Here is a 12,860-nt window from a genome sequence, read left to right as displayed (position 1 = left end):
TCCTGCATCCTGGGTCCACTCTCTGCCTGCCACACATCCACAATCCACGACAGAGGGTTTCTGCCTTGGCGTGTGTTTTTCTACCTCCAAACACCCTTTGGGGGTGTTTGTGTTTTTTGTTTTGTTTTGTCCCACAAAGCATTTGGAAAATTGTTTATAAAATAACACAAGCACAGACATGTTAAATAAAAATTTGTAACTTCCCACGTATTGAATAAATGTTGACTTATTTTCAGCAGATTTGATTTGAAGTTTACTAGGAACCTTTCTTCCTCCTGTGAGCCTGATTGTCTTCATCTGAGCCCTCCATGATTGCTCAGCTTTTCACTGGCCACTCCCTTAGCCTGCTGGCTCTTCACCAGCCTTAGAGGTCCAACTCTCCAGCTCCCTAGTGTGCTCCTCAACAGCTTAGTTTTTGGTGGAGATGTGGACTGAGAATATAGAGCCTGCCACCACTGGGCCCCAAGCTATCTCTTCCAGGTGAAAGTGGGGCTCGTGTTGTCGGTTTTACACACTGCAGCTAGAGCCTGTGTCTGGGCCTGCATAACGTTTTGTCTTTTGGTTGGGTCCCAGAAACCTCTTCTTGTGTTCCTGAGCCAGCTGACTCACAGACTGCCAGTTGTAGACCTGTGCTTGCTTTCCAAGATACTGTTGCTCTGCCCAGGGTCCCCTAAGAGACTATCAGCCACTGGGTGTCTCCACCGAGACTGAGGACCCTGCTCTTACGGTGAGATTGTGTATATTGCTGAACAGCCCCACACACAAGCTTTCTGCCCTCTCAGACTCACTTCCATCACCCTCCAGATGGTTTCAGTTGCCTGCATCACCAGAAGTGTTCCACCACTGCTGTCTTGACTGGCCACCTCCTCAGTAAACGGGGCACTCCAATACTGGCCTTTGGTCCCCTGAACAGGTCTGCCGCTGGCTCCCTCCTCTTTCTCCCAGGGAGTCCCATCTCCTCAGCCAGTGCTGTTCCCATACCAAGTCCCCTGAATTGCTTCACTCTGTTGCTGGCCTCTCTCTCCTGGTCTTGCACCATTGTTGGACACTCCCCCAGAACTGTCTCTTCATTTGTGGACTCTTGTCCTCCCTATTGTTTTCCTATTATTCTTTTTTCTGATTGACCTGTTTGTTCAGCTGCTTGCTGATACTGAGAAGGTTTCTGTTTCTCTGTGTTTGATGAGCTCTGACTTCTGTGTATCTAGCAAATACTTTGCCTCTCGCCCTATTGTAGCATGGATAGATGGATGAAAATACTGTAATTAGTCCTGTATGTAATAAGATGGAGCTGAGCTTTGTCACATTTTCACAATTCAACATCTTCCCATCCTCAGTAGTGTGTACTGCTGACTGAAATTCACGTATCTACAAACAAGTATGAAACTCCAAGCTTACTGTACCTCTTACTGAAAAACAGAGCTACTATCAGGAGTCACAGCTCAAGCTTAATGACAAAAGAGACAGGGAGGAGAGGAGGCAGATTTTCACAGTAAGAGGAAGTAAAAAGACAAAAAGGAAAATAGAAGCATTCCTTTTTAAAGCAAGAGTCAAGTTCATTGAACAACATGTGAACAATGAACGTGATAAACAGAAGTCATCTTTACTGCAGCTCATGATTCAGAAACAACAAACACTCCATCAAACACAGAGTAAAAGTGTCTCCAACGGAAGCAGAAAAAATGTCCCTTTAATGAAAACAAATCACATGAACGAGGAGCTTCACTCACAGCTTTTCCTTCATCTTAATGCAGCTTTTTACTGTCTGTGTACAAACTGATCTTAGAGTCTTACTTCAAACTGGAATTAACTGCAGCTTCTTGTCTTTGCATATCTGTGCGCGCGCAGGCCACACCTTCATGTCTTCACTCAAAATATGCTGTCTGACTGCTCAGACGGAGTTTAAGGCGAAGGAAAGTTTACATGCTGACTTGTAAAGACATAAAACCTTTGTCTATTTCTGTCACAGCCCAGCTCCAAAGTCTGTGACAAAGGAGGTAGAGCACACAGTCTGTAGATGATGCTCACAGTTTTAATGAAGCCAAGAAACCACAAAGTAGTGTGTGTCTGTCAGCAAATCACTGTGCAGAGTCTGAATGAGTGTATGAATGGGACTAAACACCAACGCCAACAAGGAGCTGATTCAGCCAGGCAGAGGTAGTGGGAGTGAAAGGATGCCTGTGCTGGTACAATACTGATATTTTATTTTGAAAAGACTAGCAGGAAACAGAAATACACTGCTGTGTGTTTGACTTTAATGGAGAGACGACAGTTTTCTTCCGAATAAAAAAAGTAAAGAAATCAATGAAACATCAGCTGTTCATCAAATTGTCTGATTCAATCAATAATCTATAATCATGTGGATTTGTCTTCAAACACAAGAGTGATCAAAGTTTGTCCTGAAATAAGAGGTGAACATCAGGTCCAAACATCACAGAGACAAACAGTCAAACTGTTAAAGGAGGAAACAACGCAAACTTACAGTTTCTTCAAACACGCACACCAACAACAAGGTCCACACCTGGACACTAAACACGGACACACAGGTGGGCGGCTTCCTGGAAGGAGGCGGGACTCCACCTGAAGCAGGACAGGTGGGAGGAGGAGATTTTAGATTAGATTAATTTCTGAATTAATCTAGGAGTGTTGATCCTGAATACAGCACACAGAGGGACTTTCGCCTCTTCAGTTTTCTGCATGACTTCAGTCTCTTTTATTTTCAAATAAACTTTACTGAGACCATGAACAGTACAACAGGCTACATAAAGATGATTGAGATCTGGAATTTAGAGGATTTAGAAAAAAAGGTTCTCAGAGCTGCTGTAGAAACACTGATCAAAGTCTTTTTAAGTCAAAGTCCTTATTTTAAACTGCTATTAACTACATGTACTCACATGGGAAACTACTGGGTGATATTAACATTGAAATGCAGCTTAGAGCTTAGAACATTTGACCAATACCACACAGTTTTTAATAGTTCAGCTATTTAGCCAAACTATATTTATGTTACAGTTTTACAGTGACCATGAGCTTAAAGTGCATTTTCTCAGCTTTTTTTAAATTCAAACAGCCCAGTTGTGCAGAAATATTAGATCATAGCAGCACTGTTACATACAATGAAACCTCCAGAATTGTAAAAATACAGAGATATACATGTTTGTCCATACTGTCAGCATTATCACGCAGTGGATAAAGAACGTTCAGCACAACTGGATCCAACCATCTGAGTCACTCCGCCATTCAAACAGAGCTTGCATTCGTATTTTTTAACATTCATTAGAAACAATGGATCTATTCTGAATTAAGTAATTGCAAGATCATAAGAGGTGAAAAAACAAAATATAATCCCCAAATCAATTGTTTGCTGCATTTCTTTCATTTTTACAGTAACTGTTGTTCTGTTTCAACAAAAATATATCTGTCCTATGAAAAAAGGACAGAACTCAATTCAGTTTAATTCCCCAAATTTTAATAAAGAAAAACTTACAAAAAATCTACATGTTAACAAATGTTATTTTACACTGAAATACACAGACTGAATAACATCTGTAATTTGGCCCAAATGATGTCTAATTTGTACAGATATAAGTGTCTTTTATTGGTGAGTCTTACTATTCAAATAGATGCCATAACATTATTCTACAAGTCAATGCTTTTACATCCCTACAATGTCATTTTTAAAAGTAAAATTATTTTCTAAATATAATTCCCCTTAAGAAAAAATGCAAAACTTTATTGTGACGTCTATTAAAATTAAAATTGATTACTGATGTGCATATCATTTCTAAATAGTTTGAGTGATTAACCAAACACATTAAGTCAAATATAGCAACTTTTGTTTCGTCTAAAGCTGGGCAGACACTGTGCGATTTTTTCAGTCTCAGCTTCTGCTCGAACTGTAAGATTGACTCGCAGGGGTTAGAAGTTCATAGGTCCCGATGCAGGTCTCACACTATACGGCCCGATGCTCTGATCGACCCGAGTGCTCACACTGTGCGTCCATAACATGAAGGTTATAACAGAAATTCTGTCGCTCGCTCTCTCTGTCTTTCACTCACACAGACACGCCACCACCATCAACTTTGCTAAATTACTAATGAAAAACATTGATCAGCTGTGATTGAGCAGCGATGTCCATCCAATTATTTTCACGGTTGTTGTGGTCGTGATGATTTTGTGAGGACACATCGAAAAGGCTCGGATGAGCCATAGTCCTACAAGTTGTGCCTCCATCTCTTGTGTCCAGATCACACGCCGCACTGCCGTGCTGCGCCGTCTTTTCACTTTCATTTCTGTTTTTGCGCGTGCGCAGTGTGAGATGCTGCGGTGACACGCTCATGACAGCCGACAGGATTTCAAACAGGTTTAATTTTTTATGACCAAGCGATTGATGATCGGGAGGTGGTCGTGAGGTGTTAATCGCTTCTCGCTACCCCACGTATACTACACGATGCACGACGCACGATGAAGGCGAAACTCGGGCCGATCACCAAAACGGTCGCACGACTGAAAAATCGGCTCAAAATGAGTCAAAAATCGCCCAGTGTCTGCCCAGCATAATCCAGTCAGTCACACTTGAAATGCAAACCCTGCTCCACGGTCCTGTCTTTGCTTTGGAGTGAATAGGCTGTTGGAACAGAGCCAAAAGTTTATGACGCAGTCGTTTTAAGCCAGTGAGTGAGTAAGGTCAGTGATCTAAATATAAGCTATAACGATATAAAATAATAATAATAATAAGTTGACTATCTCCCGCTGTCTCTGTGAATATAAAAAGCGGAGCTCAGACTCTCTCCATTAGCTGTTGCTCGTTTGGTGTGTCCCTGTTAGCCAGGAAAACGTTACACGCTGAGTTTAATGGAGAGAACAGAAATAAAAACACAGTTTGTTGTGTGAAGAAACCAAACGTGAGCTGAACAAACAGTAAAGTTCCTAAAGACAAACTGTTAAAGGAGGAAACAAAGCAAACTTACAGTTTCTTCAAACACACACACCAACAACAAGCTCCACGAATTTCAGGAAAGACGAATCTTGGAAAGAAGGAGAAACACCCAAAGAGGCGTTTGAGGACACTCAGGTCCATCGAAACCCTATATGCTGCGTTCAGGTGAACCTCGGAAACTCCCAAATCTCTGACAGGTTGTGATTTTTTTCTGTTGGTTTTCCTGTTTGAAACACAAACATCTGTCATCACTTTGTTGTTCTTTTTCCTGCAGCGGTTGAATATTTCAGCAGTAAACTGACGTTTCTTCAAGCTCATTTCAACATGTTGAAGTCATGAATGAAAGTGCAGTTTAAGGAGGGTCATGTGACATGTTCAGTATTGTCACACATGTCTAGATTGTCCCTGATATCATAACTGCTCAAACACTGATGATTATATTTGAAGCATTATTACTGATGGCAGCAAAGTTTGAATGGAGCTCTCTGTCTGTGCTGATTTGTCGCCCTCTGGAGGTGAAAATGCAAACTGCATCATGTCACTGTAACCACCACAGAGACAGGAAGTGTTTTTAAATGACTGAAACACTGAAATGATGCTAACGGCTGTCGTTGGGCTCACTGATAGCAATGCTGATGCGTTCATGTCAAACACTGGCTCAGGTCAGACTCCATCCTTCTCCAGCGTAAAGCTGCCCTCAGACCCACAGCAGTTCTGACTTTTGACCTCCTAACCCTAACGATTTTAGTCTCTTTGCCTCTTTAATGCAAATCCATCTAAACTGTAGCAGAGCAAAAGACGCTGTAAGCTGTTCTATGACTGATGTTCATACCAGAGTTTGTGTTTCCAGCTCATACGTGTTAAACGCTGCTGCTGTGCTACATTTGTCATTTCCTGCTTTCACTGCCATCCATGTCAAAGCGCTGAAGTCATCACTTTAATGCAGTAAAAAGGAGCTGTAAGTCTGACATTTATTTACTGTCATCACAAACACACACAGCTGGATTAGCACCCAGACAAAGGTCTGAAAAGCTGAAAATCAGCAGCCTCTTTGCTGTCTTCACTGCTGATTCAGCCTTCCCGTTACTCTGGGGGTAACCTGGTGAAGACGTTTTGTGCTGGAAATCCCACAGTCGACTAAATCTCAGAAACTCACCGGACGTATACTGTGGTCCATTATCTGAAACAACAATGTCCGGGATGCCCTGTCTGGCAAAGTGAGCCTTCAGCTTTCTATTCACTGTGCTGGACTTAGTTTCCGGGAGATAGTCAATTTCCCAGAAGTTTGAATAGTAGTCCACTGTGATAAGGTAGTCCTTGTTGTCAAACATGAACAGGTCTGAGCCCACCTTAGCCCATGGTCTAGTCGGGATCTCAGGTGAGACCAAAGTCTCTTTCTGCTGTCTGTAGTCAACTGACCTGCAGATGTCACACTTAGTCATATAAGTCTTAATTTGTTCGTTCATGCCTGGCCAATACACACACTCTCTGGCTCTCCTTAGACAACCTTCTACACCTAGGTGTGTCGAGTGTAGTCTAGTTATGATCTCCTGTCTCATGGTAGTCGGGACAACAAGACGTTCACCTCTAAACACAAGTCCATCCTGACTACTCAGTTCATCCTGGAATGAGAAGTATGGTCTGATGTCACCGTCAGTGTCTCTTTTGTCTGTCGGCCAACCTCTGTGAATTGTATCTATGAGGATCTGTAGTGCTTTGTCCTCTTGTGTAGCAGTCCTTATGCTGTTTAGTCTGTCAGGTGAGATGGGTCTCCTCCTCTATGGAGCCCTGTGGTGAGCACTCTGGAAGATATGCCCTGCTCAACGTGTCTGCTAATAACATGTCTTTGCCTGGCACATACACCACATCTATGTCATATTTGTGAATGCGCATAAGCATCCTTTGCAACCGTTTGGGTGCACTCAACAGCGGTTTTCTTACAATGGTCTCTAAGAGTTTGTGATCACTGTGTACCACCACTTTACGACCATATGTGTACTGATGAAACTTCTCCATGCTGAAAACCACAGCCAAAAGCTCCTTTTCGATCTGGGCATAACCTTGCTCTGTACGTGTAAGTGCTCTACTCACAAAAGCCACAGGCTTACCCTTCTGCATGAGTGCTGCACCTAACCCTTTGTCAGAAGCGTCACATTGTACTGTCAGCTCTTCCTCTGGGCAGTAGTATTTCAGGACTGGAGCCTATGCTATAGCCTCTTTCAGTCTCTGGAATGCGTCTTCATGTCGAGTCGTCCAGTTCCACTCACTGTCTTTCTGTGCCAGCTGTCTCAGTATGTCACAGTTGTCAGACAGATGTGGGCAAAACTTTGCTAAGTAGTTCACCATACCTAACAGTCTCTGTACTGCCTTCACGTCTGTAGGTCTGGGCATTTGTTCTATAGAGCTAACCTTCTCTGGGTCTACTTTCAGACTGTTGCATGTCAGCTGATGTCCAATGTACGTAGTCTGCTTCTATTTAAGTTTAAATTTGTCTGCGTTTAACTTAATGTTTTTTCTGCCTGCAACGAGTCAAAAACTGTCTCAGCTTCTCGTCATGGTCACGTACTGCTCCAGCATCTGTGTCCCCCTGACCCGTGATCAGCACACCATCTGCAATGATGTAGATCCCTGCCAGACCATCCAAAGCTTGTGTGAGCTTCCTCTGGAACACTTCCGGAGCTGGACTTATCCCCATTGGCATCCTCAGCCATCTGTAGCGTCCAAACGGAGTCTAAAATGTTGTCAGGTAGCTCGACTCCTCCTCCAGTTTCACGTGCCAGAATCCACTCTTCACGTCGCAGACAGAGAACACTTTAGCCTTTGACAGATCTGGCAAAATGTCCTCAATGGTGGGCAATGGGAAGTGGCTCCGTTGTAGGGCTTTGTTTAAGGGTTTTGGATCTATGCACACCCTTAAGTCCCCACTCTGCTTTTGGACCACAACCATCCCACTGATCCAGTCTGTGCTGCATTCTACTGGTGTAATGATCCCTCTGCGCTGAAGATCTTGAAGCTCCTTTTTTAACGGCTTTATCATTGCAATAAAAAGCTGAACAGAGTCCAGAGTGTGGGGAACCAATGAGAGCAAATACAGAGAGAAGTGAGAGCAGAGCAGCCAATCAGACGGGTTCAGGGCTGAGGAGGCGGAGCTGCAGACTAAGGAAGAGCAGAGTGGACTCTACATGAGAGACTGCAGATGATAAACGTTGACAATAATTCATTGATGAACATGTGTTTATGTGAGGTCAGATTATAAATGTCCTCAGTCAGCTGTTCAGTCTGTGTTTAGATCTTATGTTAGCGCAAACATTATTGTATGTTACCCACAATTCATGTGAAACTTTCACAGTGGAATCACTCACATCCATGTGTTAGCTGTTGTACTGCTGGACCATTTCTAATGTGCATTTAACTGTATGATCTCTAATCAGTGATCCAGTTCATTGATTTAACTCATCAAAACCCCCAAAATGGACTTGAAATACTCGATTTGTGACATTTGAAGTCAAATGTGAAGAAATGAACATCATAGTTTCTTCAAGAAATGATTTCTCTGTCATTGCTGCTGCTGCTACATACATACAAATATCAAAGTTGAGTTTGGTAATTGTTCTGTAGTGATTCTATGATATTTCAAAATCATATTCAGTAAGTATCCCATGAGTCCATCTTCAGTCTGATTTACCCAGGCTGGCACTTGGAGTACACTGGCATGTGGCCCCTTGTGCCAGCATTAGTGCTTTCCTCCTTTCTGCTGTTCACAAATCACCAATCACACTTTGACTATTACCATTAAAACAACAGTAAGTAAATGTAGCAACAGAGCTACGATACTTTAAATGTTGTCCAAGTTTCATGATTCATGTGAGGATGTTGCATAAGAAAAGCATGATGTATAAAGCATAAGTGTTTCTGACCAGTTGTTGACGTTCCTTCATTTTTCCCTGATGAAATCTATCAAATACTGTCCAACAGACTGATGGCACAGCAGTGCAGAGGCTGCTGAACCTGCCTCTGAAGCCTCTGGTTTAAAATAGTTAAAAGAAATAATCCAGCTATACTTGTCAGTATTTCAACTGCTGCACAGCAAATAACTTTATTATAAAATAAAGCAATTCTGTTTGATATTGGGCCACCGTTGTGTTGCTTTGAACGTGTATTTTTTTGGGGTGACAAAAATGTTGTTTATTTCTTTAATAAATAATTTTGACCAGTAAACTTTCCTTGTTTAAACATGCACCATGGTGTGGTCTTTCTTTGCTTGTGACTTCTTGATGTTGGTAAATACAATAATTGAAAAATACCACGTTACATATATATACATATAATAATGTACAACACATTATGGAGTATGCTTCTGCTGTGAGGTCTTGCCTCCATGCAGGTATGCAATTAATCGCCGGAGGGGTGTATTTATAAATAATATTATATTAAGGAAATTTTCCTATACATATTTTTGACCTGGGGGTAGAATTGATTGTGAAATGGAAACGGAAAATGCTTGCTGCACATTTGGCAGACTAACATTTTAAGATTATTTAAAACATAAAATATATCTTTTTATAACATTAAATGTAAAGAGTCAAATAGAAGTCTTTCTAAAGTTATTTAATGATATTTATATTATGAAAAGCAGATTTTTGACATTTTAAGTTTTTCCGGTTTTCAGATAAAATAAACACGCACAAAACAAAAGGGGTGTCCTGTGAGAGGTGTTGCGGGAGTATGGGGTGTCTGGCCCATTGCTACGGGCCATTCGATCCCTATACAACCGTTGCAAGAGCTTGGTTCACATTGCCGGCAATAAGTCGGACTCGTTCCCGGTGGGTGATGGGCTCCGCCAGGGATGCCCTTTGTCTCCGGTTCTGTTCATAATTTTTATGGACAGGATTTCTAGGTGCAGCCAAGTGGCGGAGGGCTTTCGCTTTGGTGGCCTCAGAATCTCATCTCTGATTTTTGCAGATGATGTGGTTCTGTTGGCTCCATCGGGTGAGGGCCTCCAGCTCGCACTGGAACGGTTCGCAGCCGAGTGTGAAGCAGCGGGAATGAGGATCAGCACCTCCAAATCTGAGGCCATGGTTCTCAGCCGGAAAAGGGTGGAGTGCCCACTCCGGGTCGGGGATGAGTTCCTGCCCCAAGTGGAGGAATTCAAGTATCTCGGGGTCTTGTTCGCGAGTGATGGGAGAAGGGAGCCGGAGATCGACAGACGGATTGGGGCTGTGGCTGCAGTAATGCGGACGCTGCACCGGTCCGTCGTGGTGAAGAGGGAGCTGAGTGTAAAAGCGAAGCTCTCAATTTACCGGTCGATCTACGTCCCTACCCTCACCTATGGCCACGAGCTGTGGGTAGTGACCGAAAAAACGAGATCGCGGATACAAGCGGCAGAAATGAGCTTCCTCCGAAGGGTGGCTGGCCTCTCCCTTAGAGATAGGGTGAGAAGTTCAGCCATCCGGGAGGGGCTCAGAGTAGAGCCGCTGCTGCTCCACATCGAAAGGAGCCAGCTGAGGTGGTTCGGGCATCTGACAAGGATGCCCCCTGGGCGCCTCCTGGGTGAGGTGTTCCAGGCATGTCCCACTGGGAGGAGGCCCCGGGGCAGACCCAGGACATGCTGGAGAGATTATATCTCTCGGCTGGCCTGGGAACGCCTTGGTGTTCCCCCGGATAAGCTGGAGGAGGTGGCTGGGGAGAGGGAGGTCTGGGCCTCTTTGCTTAGGCTGCTGCCCCCGCGACCCGGCTCCGGATAAAGCGGATGAAGATGGATGGATGGATGGACAAAACAAAAGCAAACAACAAGAACACAAAGCTGGAAAACCCACCCGATTGACCAAAATCAACTCAGAATACTCCCACACAACAGAAACTCCTCTATTCTTCGCTGGCTCCAAATCTCTCAGTAGAAACATCAGTGGTTCACTATCTGTCACCATCAAAACACTCCACAAATCCCGCGAATGATTCGCTTCCTTTTAAACCATGGAATCAGATACCGAAGCAGTTAGGTTCTAAACGAAGTGTCAAACCTGCTCCTGTCACCTCTGTTTACCTCTGACAACAAGAACATTTAGCCAACAGTTTATTAACTTTGGTAAATTATGAACAGGCATCAGCGCGGTCACCTATACTGTCCTTTAGTGCTGCAGCAGGAGGAATCTGTTCAGTTAATCTGAAATCTCTTTCTCTCTCTAAAACAAACGTCAGCAGACTGAGTCAAAGATAATTTAAACACCAGATATTCACCGGCGTCACTTCTTGATCCAGGAATAAAAGAGGACGTTGCACTTACTCAGCTTCTTCCCATGAACGTCTTCACTCTGCAGCTCTCTGCTGTCTGGACCAGGTCTGTGTAGAAACAGAGAAAATCCTCTGCTTCTCCTCCGTCATCAGTCCTCTGTGTCTGCAGGCTGTGTCACATTAAACACTTCACACCAGCAAAGAGTCTGAAGCTCACAGGTCAAAGGTCAGCTGCTGCACCTTCTGTGATATTAATTTGATCAATAATTAACCTGCAGCAGGTTTCTGCTCCAACACTCTGAACAACCCTGAGAATAAATCAGATGATGTGGGTGTGTCTGCAAGCTTCAATAGTATTAAACACCTCACACCAGCAATGAGTCTGAAGCTCGCAGGTTAAAGGTCAAAGGTCAGCTGCCACACTGTATATAACATTTCAACAGTATACAGCCTGACTGTGGGCATCTCTGCAACCATAAACAGTTTAAACATTAAACACGGAGCTATAAAAGAGTCTTAAGCTGCAGCTCACAGGTTAAAGCTCAGCCGCTGCACCCAGTTATGAGTTTAAATAAATCATTAATCATGATCTTTTCCCTCTCGGCACATTCACTTGGCCTTGGGGTGTTTTGACTGAGCTACACTGTATGTTTCAAATGTTGTAAATAAACTGGGAGTGATTTGGTTGTATTATTTGTTTGGTTTTTGGTTCTATATTTCCACGTAGATGAATCAAAAGACATTATTCTTACCTTTTCAAACTGTGACACCACGCCTATGCTTTTCTGCCTCTTCACAGATTAACAACATGCGTAGTTCATCTTTAATAGATACTGGATCTAATCAGTGAGCAGATATTTTATCACCTTATTTATAACTATACTAGAAAAAAATACAACTGTGTTGGTGATTCATGCAAACTTGCATATCAGCCTTTTAAGGTTTTGTTGTATTGAGAACAAAGAGGTTGTGTCAGGGCTGAAAACCCCGACTTGTTCTCCTTTGCAGGTCATCAAATGCACCACAGAAGTTTGTATTTGCACAAGTCTGTATATGTTTGATGGCTTTATTATTCTCTGTTCAAAGACAGTAAATGTGGAAAATGTCTCATGTAGTATCAGCTTCATTTAAAATGACTGCAAACATTTAGCGAACATGTGCTGCTGTTTGTCCTACATTTACAACACTGAATGAACCCTGAAAACGTGATGGCAGCTGGCAGGTTGGAGTTCATATGAAATATAGGCTGTATGAAGACTGGAAAATATAGATGATACAAATATGCAGCCAGACATTTGTGGACATGAGCCATGAGAAATGTCTGTCAGTCAGCTGATAACTCCATCTACTGTGGGCTACATATACTGGGCTGGTAGCTCCATAGTGTTGGAAAGAAACTATTCAATGTGCAAATTTAAAATCATCGTCTCTTCTAACACAGGAGCCATGTTGAGTTTAGATCACAGCCGACCACCAGCAGTCTGAAATGGAAAGAAGCCCACTGACAGCCAGCAGGTCTAAACAGGAACACAGCCATTTGTATGCAATGATGTGGCTGCAGCTGACACAGGATTGGTTCAAACTAAACATCAGACGCATTTCACAGAGTTCACAAATAAACTCACGTTTTTATCTTTGAAGATCATCATAAAGTAGAATTTATGGTCCAGTAGAAACAGCAGGAGGTTTGAGC

At 43.0% G+C, this 12,860-nt stretch overlaps 1 protein-coding gene across 8 annotated transcripts in view; it reads right to left on the bottom strand.

Moving 5' to 3' along the window:
• LOC146712594 (uncharacterized) overlaps positions 1 to 11,252 on the bottom strand; it is a 41,431-nt gene extending 30,179 nt beyond the window's left edge. For 5 of the 8 annotated variants that reach the window (XM_085452067.1, XM_085452066.1, XM_085452072.1 and 2 more), the window contains exons 1-2: positions 4,968 to 5,047; positions 2,480 to 2,577 (exon numbers count right to left, since the gene is read on the bottom strand). The gene's annotated coding sequence lies outside the window, so the exon portion shown is untranslated. Of the gene's footprint in view, positions 1 to 2,479; positions 2,578 to 4,967; positions 5,048 to 11,219 lie in introns of those variants that run through there. The other 3 variants (XM_085452069.1, XM_085452068.1, XM_085452070.1) reach the window with 2 other exon arrangements.
• Between the last annotated feature and the right edge of the window lie 1,608 nt (positions 11,253 to 12,860).

This window comes from Copadichromis virginalis, linkage group LG3 (assembly GCF_057382275.1).
Source record: "Copadichromis virginalis isolate Kocher_CV1m ecotype Utaka linkage group LG3, C_Virginalis_male_GT1.1, whole genome shotgun sequence".
Lineage (NCBI taxonomy): Eukaryota > Metazoa > Chordata > Actinopteri > Cichliformes > Cichlidae > Copadichromis > Copadichromis virginalis.
This window is presented reverse-complemented; position numbering and strand designations above follow the sequence as displayed.